Consider the following 12,609-nt stretch of genomic DNA (forward strand, 5'->3'; position numbering starts at 1 on the left):
TGAATTCTTACCTGATCTGTCTGTCCTGCTGTGATCAGTGTAACTTATAATTAGTTTCTGCAAAGAGTTGTGCCATTCTAAAGAAATGGGGGGATTAAGCTGGGAGGAAAAAAAAAAATCTAGAATTTCTCTATGCCTGACAAGTTGAAACCTGAAAAGCAACACTTAGTCCATTAAGGATTTTTCAAAGTGACATTTTCCTGCAGCCCTGAAATATGCCACCTCGTCATTTATCATTTTCAGAGCCTGGATGCAGCAAAAGAGGTTACTATCAAGAACAAAATAAAATGGATTGTCTGTATGGAGGTGAAGCGAACAATGCTGATAAATGTACTTCATTGAATGTCAGCAAATGTCACTTGAGAAGCCATTTGCAGCTGACTTAACAGCCTAAGAGACCAACAAAGAGTAGCAAAGGCAAGCGAAACGAGTAGGGCGTACCCGTTTCCACATGAATAAGCAATGAGAGGCTGAGAACTTATACCAGAAAGTTGTTAAACTTGATAGAGGAAGCTTTTTTTTTTTTTAAACCACACTGACATGTATATTGCTACAAAAGGCCGTGCGTGCTGTAGAGATGTAGAAAGGTATAATTGCCGTGTACAATGCCGTTTAACTCTTATTGTTGGAAAGCGCTTATTTTATTGTAAGGAATTCGACATTCAAAGAACCGCTGAACTGGATTTTTGTCCTCTGTATGTCATACCTATTTTTCCGTCTTACAAAATCAAGCCAGGTCTAAGTTTCCCTTGAAAGGCTTGGCTGCAGACAGTGCTGCAAAAATACCCGGCAACTGTAGAATATTGTGTTTGGCTGATTACAGACCACCCTGGGTCAAATGGAGACTCTCACATCGAGACAGTCACATCAGCTCCATTGTAGAAGGAACCTTTAATTGCCAGGATTCCCAATGCTAATATATGGGTGTCCAGTTGATAATTTCTTCTCAAGACCTCCTGATCTCTAGTTCCCTCATCACCTCCTTCCATGCTCGCCTCCAGGACTTTTCCAGGGCCTCTCCAATCCTATGGAACTCCTTACCCCAATCTGTCTGATTATCTCCTACTCTAATAGCTTTTAGGCGATCCCTCCTCTTCAGAGAAAACAAGCACCAAGTTCCTAAAGCGCTCAAACCTGAAAGTAAATAGGAGGGTGTACTTGAATAAAATTGATACCCAGTGCATCTGCCGACCACTGGAAAATGGAACATAGGATATACAAAAACTAAGGCAGCGCTCTATGGGAAAAAGTCAAACTTGACTTTTTCCCATAGAGCGCTGCCTTCGTTTTTGTATATCCTCTTCAGAGAAGCCTATCCTACCCACACCTAACAACTGTATTTTCATTTTCTCTATCTGATCATCCCCCACAGTTATTACCTTTTGTTCCACTTGACTCTCCCTTCTAGATTGTAAGCTCTAATGAGTAGGGCCCTCTGATCCCTCCTGTATTGATTTGTATTGTAAGTGTACTGTCTGCCCTCATGTTGTAAAGCGCTGCGCAAACTGTTGGCGCTATATAAATTCTGTATAATAATAATAATAATAATATCCAGTGAAATATTCCTAGCACATGTATACCTGGAAATAGCTATAAGGTTAGCGGGCGCTGCAGCGACCATCGGCTGAGGACTGACATTGACACAGAATTAAAGTGGAACTAAAGGTAACCTTTAACCACTTAAAGTGTAAGTTCACCTTTACAGAAAATCTGTAAGGTAAAAAATCTGTAAAGTGAACTTTCACTGGACCCAACACGTTGAGGCGATTCAGTTCACATTTGCAGCGCTTTACAAATTATTCATTCATTCATGGACTCCCTCCCCATCCCTCCCCCTCCCTCCCGGGTCCCCCTGGTCCCGCCAACCTGGAGTCCAGCAATCCCCCGCAGTAACAGCTTGTATCGCCACAGCTTTCTCTCCTCTTCGCCCGTGGCGACACGACGGGCAAAGCAGGTTCTGATTGGTCGGCGCCGTCACATGGGCGAACAATTAAAATGCTCCTAAACGTACCTCCCGACAAGGTAGGTTTTGGAGATTAAGCTGTGGGGGATTTCTAACCCTCGGGTCACAGAGGCAGCGACCCAATGTCTACTAGCCACGTTTAAGGTCAGCGGGACTGGAAGGGGGGGGTGAGGAGGGCATCTTGTGTAATCTGTAACCTTACAGATTTTTCTGTAAAGGTGAACTTACTTCTTAAGGACTGCCCCGCGTACATATACTGCGGCTGGGTGGCCCTTAAGCATAAAATCACCTGTACAGAATTGTTTTTCATCTGCTCTGGGGCACTCGCGCACGCCGCTGGAGCTCCGCTCCCGCTGTGATTAGACACAGTGGGAGGCAATCAGCGGGTCCGGCGGACTCAATGTTTGCTGGCGATCGTTCCGAGAGAGGCAGAACGGCGGCCTGCCTATGTAAACAAGGCAGATCGCCGTTCCGCTAGTAAGGAAGATAGAGATCCTGTGTTTCTGCTGTCTTTCTGTCGTCCTACATCCCCCACACAGTAAGAAAGCACTCCCAAGGAACAAATTTAACCCTTTGATCACCCCTGATGTTAACCTCTTCCCTGCCATTGTCATTAGTACACTGACAGTGCATTTTTTTTAGCTTTAATCACTGTATTGGTGTCACTGGTCCCCAAAAAGTGTCAGTTAAGTGTCTGATTTGTCTGCCGCTATGTCGCAGTCCCGCTAAAAATCACTTGATCGGCGCCATTAATCTATCCCATAGTTTGTAGACGCTATAACTTTTGCGCAAACCAATCAATATATGCTTATTGGGATTTTTATTACCAAGAACATGTAGCAGAATTCATAGTGGCCTAAATTGATGGAGAAATTAGATTTTTTTACATTTTTTTTATTGGATGTGTTTTAAAGCAGTTGTGTTTTGTTTTTCAAAATTGTCGGTCTTTTTTTGTTTATAACGCAAAAAATAAAAACCACAGAGGTGATCAAATACCACCAAAAGAAAGCTCTATTTGTGGGGAAAAAAAAAGAACTTTAATTTTGTTTGGGTACAACGTCGCACGACCGCGCAATTGTCAGTTAAAGCGGGGTTCCACCCAAATTTTGAACAATATCTGTATGTATTCTCTTCCTTGCCTAGATGCTGACATGCCGTTTAAAAAAATTTAAATCGCCGTAATTACCTTTTATTTTTCTATTCTTCTTTGCACTTCCTGGTTCTCCTCCCATGGGAGTAGGCTTGTTTCTAGCCTCTCCCAGACTCCTGGGAGCTAGTCTCAGGCTTTCCAGGATGCCACTGAGCATGTGCGGGAACGAGCAGTGAATGCTGGGAGCACAGCATTCACCACATCCAGGAAATAAATGCTTGTGGGCTTCAAATGCCCACAATGAAGATGGAAACCGCCTGCAGTGAATAATATAAGTTATTCTTTCCGACGAAATCTGACACAGGCGGACATATTACACAAAATATGTGAGTATGTAATGCTGAGAAGAAAAGTTTGTGAATGAACTAAAAAAAAAAAAAACGATAGATAGGTGGACCCCCGCTTTAAAACAACACAGTGCTGTATCGCAAAAAACGGCCTGGTCAGGAAGGGGGGGGGGGGGGTGAACCTCCTGGAGATGAAGTGGTTAAAACACGGTGAGCAAGCAGGTCTTCATTGCAGAAGAGACTTGCAATGCACGCTGAGTTCATTGTGCATTTCCGGCACACTCGGGTTACATCAAAATGGCGGACTCCCATGCTCATGCGAGAGATGACATCAGGCAGGCCATACACGGTTCGAATCTCGGCCGGTTCCTGCTGAACTCAATTCCATGCATCGGGCGCCCTGAATGTAAATTAGAGGGCCAATCGCATGGATTAGGGGAACCGTGCCCCTTGCACTGCCACTGGTTATTACTTTTTTAGTGTACTGGATTTGACATGAAGGAAGTGTCATAGAGTACATTTGTGTGCCTTTGTCTGGGAGTAACTCCTGGCAAACTGATCTTATACGTTTGCTTTGCCAAGGGGTTTGCAACAGGTGTTTATATAGATATATATGTAATGTATGTAGAGCTTTTGATGCTATACATTTACATTGATCCATTCCCTTGAGGAGCTTAGTCCCTATCTTACATGCATACAATAAGGCACACATACTAGGGCCAAATTAGACAGGAACCAATTTACCTGCCAGCATGTCATTGGAGTGTTGGAGGAAACCCAGTGGAAACTCACGACACACAGGGAGAACATGCAAACTCCAGTGTCCTAACCAAGATTCAAACCAAGGACCCCAGTGCTACAAGGCAGAACCACTAAGCCACTGTGCTGTCCAGTTAAAATAGGATAAGCTTTTCAGCCTGGTTGTGTAAACATGAATGCTCAGACATGGGACGTCTGATTGCCTTCTTTTGTCCACAAGCACAAGTAAACTGTCTAGATAGAGTCTCGGAGCTGCCACCGGCGAAGCAATTAGTGGGTCAAAATTCAGCTGTAGTCTTACAGTTTCTAGTCTGTCAACCTCATGCACCGTCTCACATTTCTTAATGTGCACTGTGTGAGGTCAGGTAGTTGGTAGGCAGTTTAACAATATAAACTGTTGGGCTCAGCCAAAGGAAGTAAAGATTTACAAATTCAAGATGGTGGGTGATAGCATGGGGGGCTGGCCCACACCATGAGTTGCATAGTGTCGCTCATAAATGGCCGGCAATTTCCAATGATGGTTGCTGGACACCAGCGCATGGACCAAAGTTAAATATGGTGCTAAGCATTTATCAAGGAACATGTGTTTTATGGCCTTTTAATGTTTCTTTTAGGGTAAACCTCAATTTTATTAAGAGAACATTTAGAGCTTTGCTAAGTTGGCTTGTACAGTTATATTGAGTAAATATTAAAAATTCTTGTATGAATATGTCTGATTGTAAATGATTTTCTTTAAAATAATTATGGTAAAGGATTACAAATTTCTTTAGGCAGCTTTAGTTAAAAGAGTCCCTGGTCATCCTGTCATGAAGGTCCTTGTTCAGGTACTTCCTGTTATAGAGGGACCTCTGCCTCCCATTTGCGCTGGTGTGTGGTCAACTTGTCACATGCACCACCCAATGAAGTGTACACGCAGCTGTGCCAACACACATCATGCAGGAAATGTAGCAGGATAGGACTAGAACCTTATTATCCTAATGTTATAGGGGGTATAGGAGTATTCAACAAGGATTTCTGGACACTTAGGCCAAAGGACTTCCACAGCCCCAGCTGCTCAAACCAGCTGTTGATGGACTTTTTTGATGGTTTAGTCTTACTAAAACACACAAGGGTCCAGAATGTCAAATGGAAGGAATGTCTTCAACAACCTGTTGGAAAAATATGCTATAGTTTTAGGAGTTGTGGCTCCTTTTGGAAAGTTTTTCCTGAGCTAACTACCTACCTGCCCCAGGTCTTGCTCCAACTCACAATTGCAAGGGAAAATGGCTCCGGTTTCCTAAGAAGGTTATGGTGTCTCCCCCTTCCCCCTCCATCCTTTCACTCACTTTCCTCATTCCTGGTATTTTTTTTTTCTATATCTTTACTCATGATGTCAAGTGTTGTCCAACTCTAATGACTCCTCTAACTGCCTCTAATCATCAAGACCAAACTACCTAGAATATGCTCTACCAACAGAAGTTAACTTGTGCCACCTATAAGGAAATGTACACCCTCTTCCAAACTACTTTGAGTAGAAAAGCCTGCTATTAATGGTCTTAATATATGTTAGAAATGTATGTCTTTACCTGGACTAAGGTCTGTTGCAAATGTTGTAACCTATGATTTATGGCCTGTATTGTCATTTAACATTGTCCTGGATTTATATATATTATATAAATTAATAACAGTTGTTTTTGGGGGAAAAAAAATCTGTCTGTGTTCCATTGTAGACATTGATTAGCATGTCTGTGAATTATTTGCCAGCACTCAAGCCCTGGCGAAGCCCTGTCGAACTCCCAGAACGCATTGGCTTTGTGGCAAAGTATATCTCATGTTACCTTGGTATAATATAACATATAATAAAGTCATGGCCCAATGTTTCCAATGTCAAAAAGTTGGGCCTGAGCAATCATGTGCAATTGAGGCTGGAGCAAGTGCTTATAGACAGAAAGTAACTGAAAAAGGTTGCAGAAGATCATCAGTACTGAGATGCAAAAAGTGATGAAAAATGTAAGCACCTTGTTTTATGAAAGAAAAAATCTACACAGTGCTTTAGCAATCCCAATGTCATCCAGCTCCCCTGCTGGAGCAAATTGGATCATGCTTTATTGTTTTTTTTTTTTTTTTTTGCCTTCCTCTAGATCTGTGGGTATAGAATTGTGTATACAAGATTGTATAAAAAAAACATTTTTTCCCATCTATTGGTTGAACTAGATGGCCTTTTTTCAACCAGACTAACTATGTAGCTAAACTATATTGTCAAAAGTATTGGGACGCCTGCCTTTATACGCACATGAACTTCAATGGCATCCCAGTCTTATGCCCCGTACACACGGTTGGACTTTGTTCGGACATTCCGACAACAAAATCCTAGGATTTTTTCCGACGGATGTTGGCTCAAACTTGTCTAGCATACACACGGTCACACAAAGTTGTCGGAAAATCCGATCGTTCTAAATGTGGTGACGTAAAACACGTACGTCGAGACTATAAATGGGGCAGTGGCCAATAGCTTTCATCTCTTTATTTATTCTGAGCATGCGTGGCACTTTGTCCGTCGGATTTGTGTACACACGATCGGAATTTCTGACAACGGATTTTGTTGTCGGAAAATTTTATATCCTATATACTTTGTGTGTCGGAAAATCCGATGGAAAATGTGTGATGGAGCCTACACACGGTCGGAATTTCCGACAACAAGGTCCTATCACACCTTTTCCGTCGGAAAATCCGACCGTGTGTACGGGGCATTAGTCCGTAGGGTTCATAATTGAGTTGGCCCACCCTTTGCAGCTATGACAGCTTCAACTCTTCTAAGAAGGCTGTCCAGAAGCTGGAGGAACTTGACTGGCTTGCACAGAGTCCTGACCGCAACCCATTAGAACACCTTCGGGATGAATTAGTGCCAGGCTGTCTCGTCCATAATCAGTGCCTGACCCTACAAATGCGCTTCTGGGAGAATGGTCAAACATTCCCATAGACACACTCCTAAACCTTGTGGACAGCCTTCCCAGAAGAGTTGAAGCTGTTATAGCTGCAAAGGGTGGGCCAACTCAATATTAAACCCTCTGGAACTAAGACTGGGATGCCATTAAAGTTCATGTGCGTGTAAAGGCAGGCGCCCCAATACTTTTGACAATATAGCGTATGTAATTTAGGGTTTATATAATAGGGTAATTTAGAGTATATATTTAACTACTTGCGGACCACCCGCCGTTGTTGTACGACGGTACTTTAACGTAGAATACCGGAGTTATGGCAGCAGATAGCTGCCATAACGCCCGATATCCTCTTCAACGGCGTGCGGTACTCTTTCAGATAAAATTGGTCTCCGCAGCAGATTTGCCGCGAGATCACTTTTATCATTTTATCGGGGGCAGGAGAGGCCCCCCCGCTCAGCTCCATACCATTAGATGACGGAAGCGACGTCAAACATCACTTCCGCCCAATGGTCTTAAAGGGGAATTTTTTTTTTATTTTTTGCAAAAAAAAAAAATTTTTTTTTTCTTTTTTATTGCATTTAAGTGTAAATGTGAGATCTGAGGTCTTTTTGTCTTATATTCCTTGTAATAGGAATAAAAGTGACCCAATTTTTTTTTTTTTTAAAGGACAGTGTCAAAATAAAAACTAAAAAGCAAAATAAATAAGAAAAAAAAATTTTAAGCGCCCTGTCCTGCGGTGCTCACGTGCAGAAGCGAGCGCATACGTGGTCTACGAAGTCGTGCCCGCATATGAAAACAGTGTTCAAACCACACATGTGAGGTATCGTTACAGCAAGAGCAATAATTCTAGCATTAGACCTCCTCTGTAATTCAAAATTGGTAACCTGTAGAAATTTTTAAACTTCGCCTATGGAGATTTTAAGGGTCAAAGTTTGTCGCCATTCCACGAGCGGGCACAATTTTGAAGCGTGACATGTTGGGTATCAATTTACTTGGCGTAACATTATCTTTCACAATATAAAAAAAATTAGGCTAACTTTACTGTTTTCTTATTTTTTTATTCAAACAACTGTATTTTTTCCCAAAAAATTGCGCTTGTAAGACAGCTGCGCAAATACGATGTGACATAAAGTATTGCAACGACCGCCATTTTATTCTCTAGGGTGTCTGAATTTTTTTTTTTATAATGTATGGGAGTTCTAAGTAATTTTCTAGCAAAAAAATTATTTTAATTTGTAAACACCAAGTCTGAAAAATAGGCTCGGTCCTTAACTAGGTAATAAAGTTATGACAGGTAACAAGAAGCCCTAAATGCTGGAGAAAATTAGACACTGGTAAGAAAGTCACACCTCTTAATCCTGAATAGATTTAAAAAAAAAAAATACATAGGGGATCTTTTCATCCAAGACTCACACAACTTTCACCAAGGATTCACAGATTTTGCTATTCATATAATAATAATTATAATCATAATTTAACACAAATAGATTTACACAATTTCCTCCCAAGATTCAGACATTTTTCATAAAGTATGTATAGAAAAATAGAAGTAGCCTCTACAACAGTAATGGTAGTAAAAGATATGTGGAAAATTGTATAATCATCTAGAAACTTAGAGATATAGGAGTCGGAAGCTTGGTCCCCAACCAGGCCTCCTTAGAGAACAGGGGCATTTGGACTATCTCGGTACAGATTGTACCGAGATAGTCCAATTGCCCCTGTTCTCTAAAGAGGCCTGGTTGGGGACCAAGCTTCCGACTCCTATATCTCTAAGTTTCTAGATGATTATACAATTTTCCACATATCTTTTACTACCATTACTGTTGTAGAGGCTACTTCTATTTTTCTATACATACTTTATGAAAAATGTCTGAATCTTGGGAGGAAATTGTGTAAATCTATTTGTGTTAAAATATGTAAATTGTGTAAACATAGATTAATAGTCTTCTTAAAGTAGAATTCCAGGAAGAATCTTATTAGTCTTAAAGTGATTGTAAAGTCTCCTTTTTTTATTTTTTAAATAACGAACATGTTATACATACCTGCTCTGTGCAGTTGGTTTTGCACAGAGCAGCCTGGATCCTCCTCTTGTCAGGTGCCTCTTCGCTGCTCCTGGCCCCTCCCTCCTTTTGAGCGCCCCCACAGCAAGCAGCTTGCTATGGGGGCACCCGAGTCGAGTCACAGCTCCCTGTGTCTATTCAGACACGGCACTGCATTTCGGCCCCGCCCCCTCTCTCCTCTGATAACTGACTTTGATTGACAACGGCGGGAGCCAATGGCACCGCTGCTGTGTCTCAGCCAATCAGGAAGGAGAGTCCCGGACGGTCGAGGGATTCGTGGACATCGCTGGATAGAGATGGGGCTCAGGTAAGTATTAGGGGATGCTGGTGAGGCTGTTCAACACAGAATGCTTTCTATCTTAATGCATAGCATGCATTAAGATGAAAAAACTTCTGCCTTTACAACCCCATTAACCACTTACAGAACAGAAGATTTTCCCCCTTTTTTTCCCATTTTTTGCGAAACGGCACTGCGTTGCTTTAACTGACAATTGCGCGGTCATGCGACGCTGCACCCAAACAAAATTGACGTCCTTTTTTCACCACAAATAGAGCTTTCCTTTGGTGGTATTTGATCACCTCTGCAGTTTTTCTTTTTTGCGCTTTAACCCCTTCCCGCCGAGCGCACGCAGATATGCGGCCTCGGCTTTCGGGGTTATACCGGGATGATGCCCGCAGCTGCAGGCATCATCCCGGTACCGTTTTTTAGAGCGGGCGATTGGGTTTCCAGGGATAACAACTGATGCAGCTAAAAGCCGCTCGATTGTTATCCTGGAGGAGAGGACTCCCCCCTCCCGACGCCTCCTGCGTCCCACTGGGAGACCTGATCCTCAATCCGCCACTTCCAGTGTCTAGAGACAGACTGGCACGAAGCCGGAAGTGGCTTTGTTCCAGTCTCCTGAATGTAAACACGGAAGCCACGTCATTGCGTCACTTCCGCTTTACTCGGCTGCCAATGGCAACGGATTTTAAAAAATGTACAGTATTCAGAATCGCCGTTTTTGGCGATCTGAATACTTTGAAGTGCAAAGGAGGGATTTGGGGTCTTTTAGACCCCCGATCCCTCCATAAAGAGTACCTGTCACCACCTATTACTGTCACAAGGGATGTTTATATTCCTTGTGACAGCAATAAAAGTGATATTTTTTTTTTGAATACAATTTAATAATATAAAAATAAATAAAATAAATAAGAAAAATAAATGTTTAAAGCGCCCCCGTCCCCGCGAGCTCGCGCAGCAAAGAAAATGCATACGGAAGTCGCGCCTGCATATGTAAACGGTGTTCAAATCACACATGTGAGGTATCGCCGCAATCGTCAGAGCAAGAGCAATAATTCTAGCACTACACCTCCTCTGTACCTCTAACCTGGTAACTGTAAAAAAAATGTAAAGCTTCGCCTATGGAGATTTTTAGGTACCGTAGTTTGTCGCCATTCCACGAGTGCGTGCAATTATAAAGCGTGACATGTTTGGTATCTATGTACTCAGCGTAACATCATCTTTCACATTATACAAAAAATTGGGCTAACTTTACTGTTTCTTTTTTTTTTAGATTCATGAAAGTGTCCCTTTTCCCAAAAAGTTTAAAACACCGCTGCACAAATACCGTGTGACATAAAATATTGCAACAATCACCATTTTATTCTCCAGATTCTCTACTAAAAATATATATATAATGTTTGGGGGTTCTAAGTAATTTTCTAGCAAAAAATACGAATATTAACTTGTAAACACCAAATGTCATAAATAGGCTTAGTCATGAAAGGGATAAACAAAAAAAGACTGACAATTTTGAAAAAAAAAAAACGATATTTTTTACTTTTTGCTACAATAAATCTCCAAAAAAAAACCCCTAATTTCTTCATCAGTTTAGGCCAATATGCATATAAGCATATATATTTAGTAATAGGGGATAGATTTTTTTTTAATTTATTTATTTTTCACTGGTAATGGCGGCTATCAGCGATTTTTTAGCGGAACTGCGGACAGATGGGACACTTTTGACGCTTTTTTGAGACCAGTGATCACAGCTAAAAATAGCCACTGACTACTGTATAAATGTCACTGGCAGGGAAGGGGTTAACACTAGGGGGAGATCAAGGGGTTAAATGTGTTCCTCAGGGAGGTGTTTCTAACTGTGGGCTGGGGGTGGGAGGAGACCGATCGCTGTTCCTGATCACTAAGAACAGCAGATCTCTCTCTACTCCCCTGTCAGAACAGGGATCTGTCTTTTTACATACACAGATCCCTGTTCTGGCTCTCTGTGGAGCAATCGCAGTTGGCCGGCGGACATCGCAGCCACGCGCATTGGGTCCTCTGCCTTACAGCGGTGTGCGTGCGCCTGCTATGGCTCTTTAACCGCTTCAGCCCCAGAAGGATTTACCCCCTTCCTGACCAGAACACTTTTTGCAATTCGGCACTGCGTCTCTTTAACTGACAATTTTGAAAAAAAAGCAATATTTTTTACTTTTTGCTATAATAAATATCCCCCAAAAATATATCAAAAAACCTTTTTTTTCCTCAGTTTGGGCCGATATGTATTCTTCTACATATTTTTGGTAAAAAAAAAATCGCAATAAGCATTTTTTTTATTAGTAATGGTGGAGATCTGCGATTTTTATCATGACTGCGACATTATGGTGGACACATCGGACACTTTTGACACTATTTTGGGACCATTGTCATTTATACAGCGATCAGTGCTATAAAAATGCACTGTTTACTGTGTAAATGACACTGGCAGTGAAGGGATCAAACACTAGGGGGCCATCAAAGGGGTTAAGTGTGTCCTAAGGAGTCATTCTAACTGTGGGGGGGATGGGCTTCAACACACATGACAGCGATCACTGCTCCCGATGACAGGTAGCAGTGATCTCTGTCATGTCACTAGGCAGAACGGGGAAATGCCTTGTTTCAAAGGCATCTCCCCGTTCTTCCGCTCCGTGACACAATCGCGGGCACCCGGCGGACATTGAGTCCTCAGGACCCGCAGTCACAGTCACAATGCCGCTTCTTAAAGGGGACGTACCTGTACGCCCATTTGCCCAGCCGTGCCATTGTGCCGACTGTTAGTGTGACACAGAGAGTTGTCCATGCTAGATAAATACTCTTTAGGTCACTATTTTTTGATCATTTATATATAGCGCAGCTTTTTTTCTTATATTGTATTTTGTGTGTGTGTCTCACATTATAGTTGCGGCTGTTTTTTTTTATTATTTATGATTCTTTTGGATAGCGCAGTAAAATTATTTTCCTTTCATTTTGTATATCGTCGTGCGCTGGTCGGCATGTGGTTAAAGGAGCCGACGTAAACTTACAGCGATTTGCGGGAACGTGCCGACCTGCCGGCGGCTGGTCGGCAGGTGTTTGAAAGTGCTTCCTTCCCCCTACTATCACCTATGCTGACTAAGCGGTGTAAGAAATGTCTCTATATTTACCTATTTTCAAATAAATTGAAAATATGGGCGG

Source organism: Aquarana catesbeiana, linkage group LG04, assembly GCF_042186555.1.
Source record: "Aquarana catesbeiana isolate 2022-GZ linkage group LG04, ASM4218655v1, whole genome shotgun sequence".
In the NCBI taxonomy this organism is placed as follows: domain Eukaryota; kingdom Metazoa; phylum Chordata; class Amphibia; order Anura; family Ranidae; genus Aquarana; species Aquarana catesbeiana.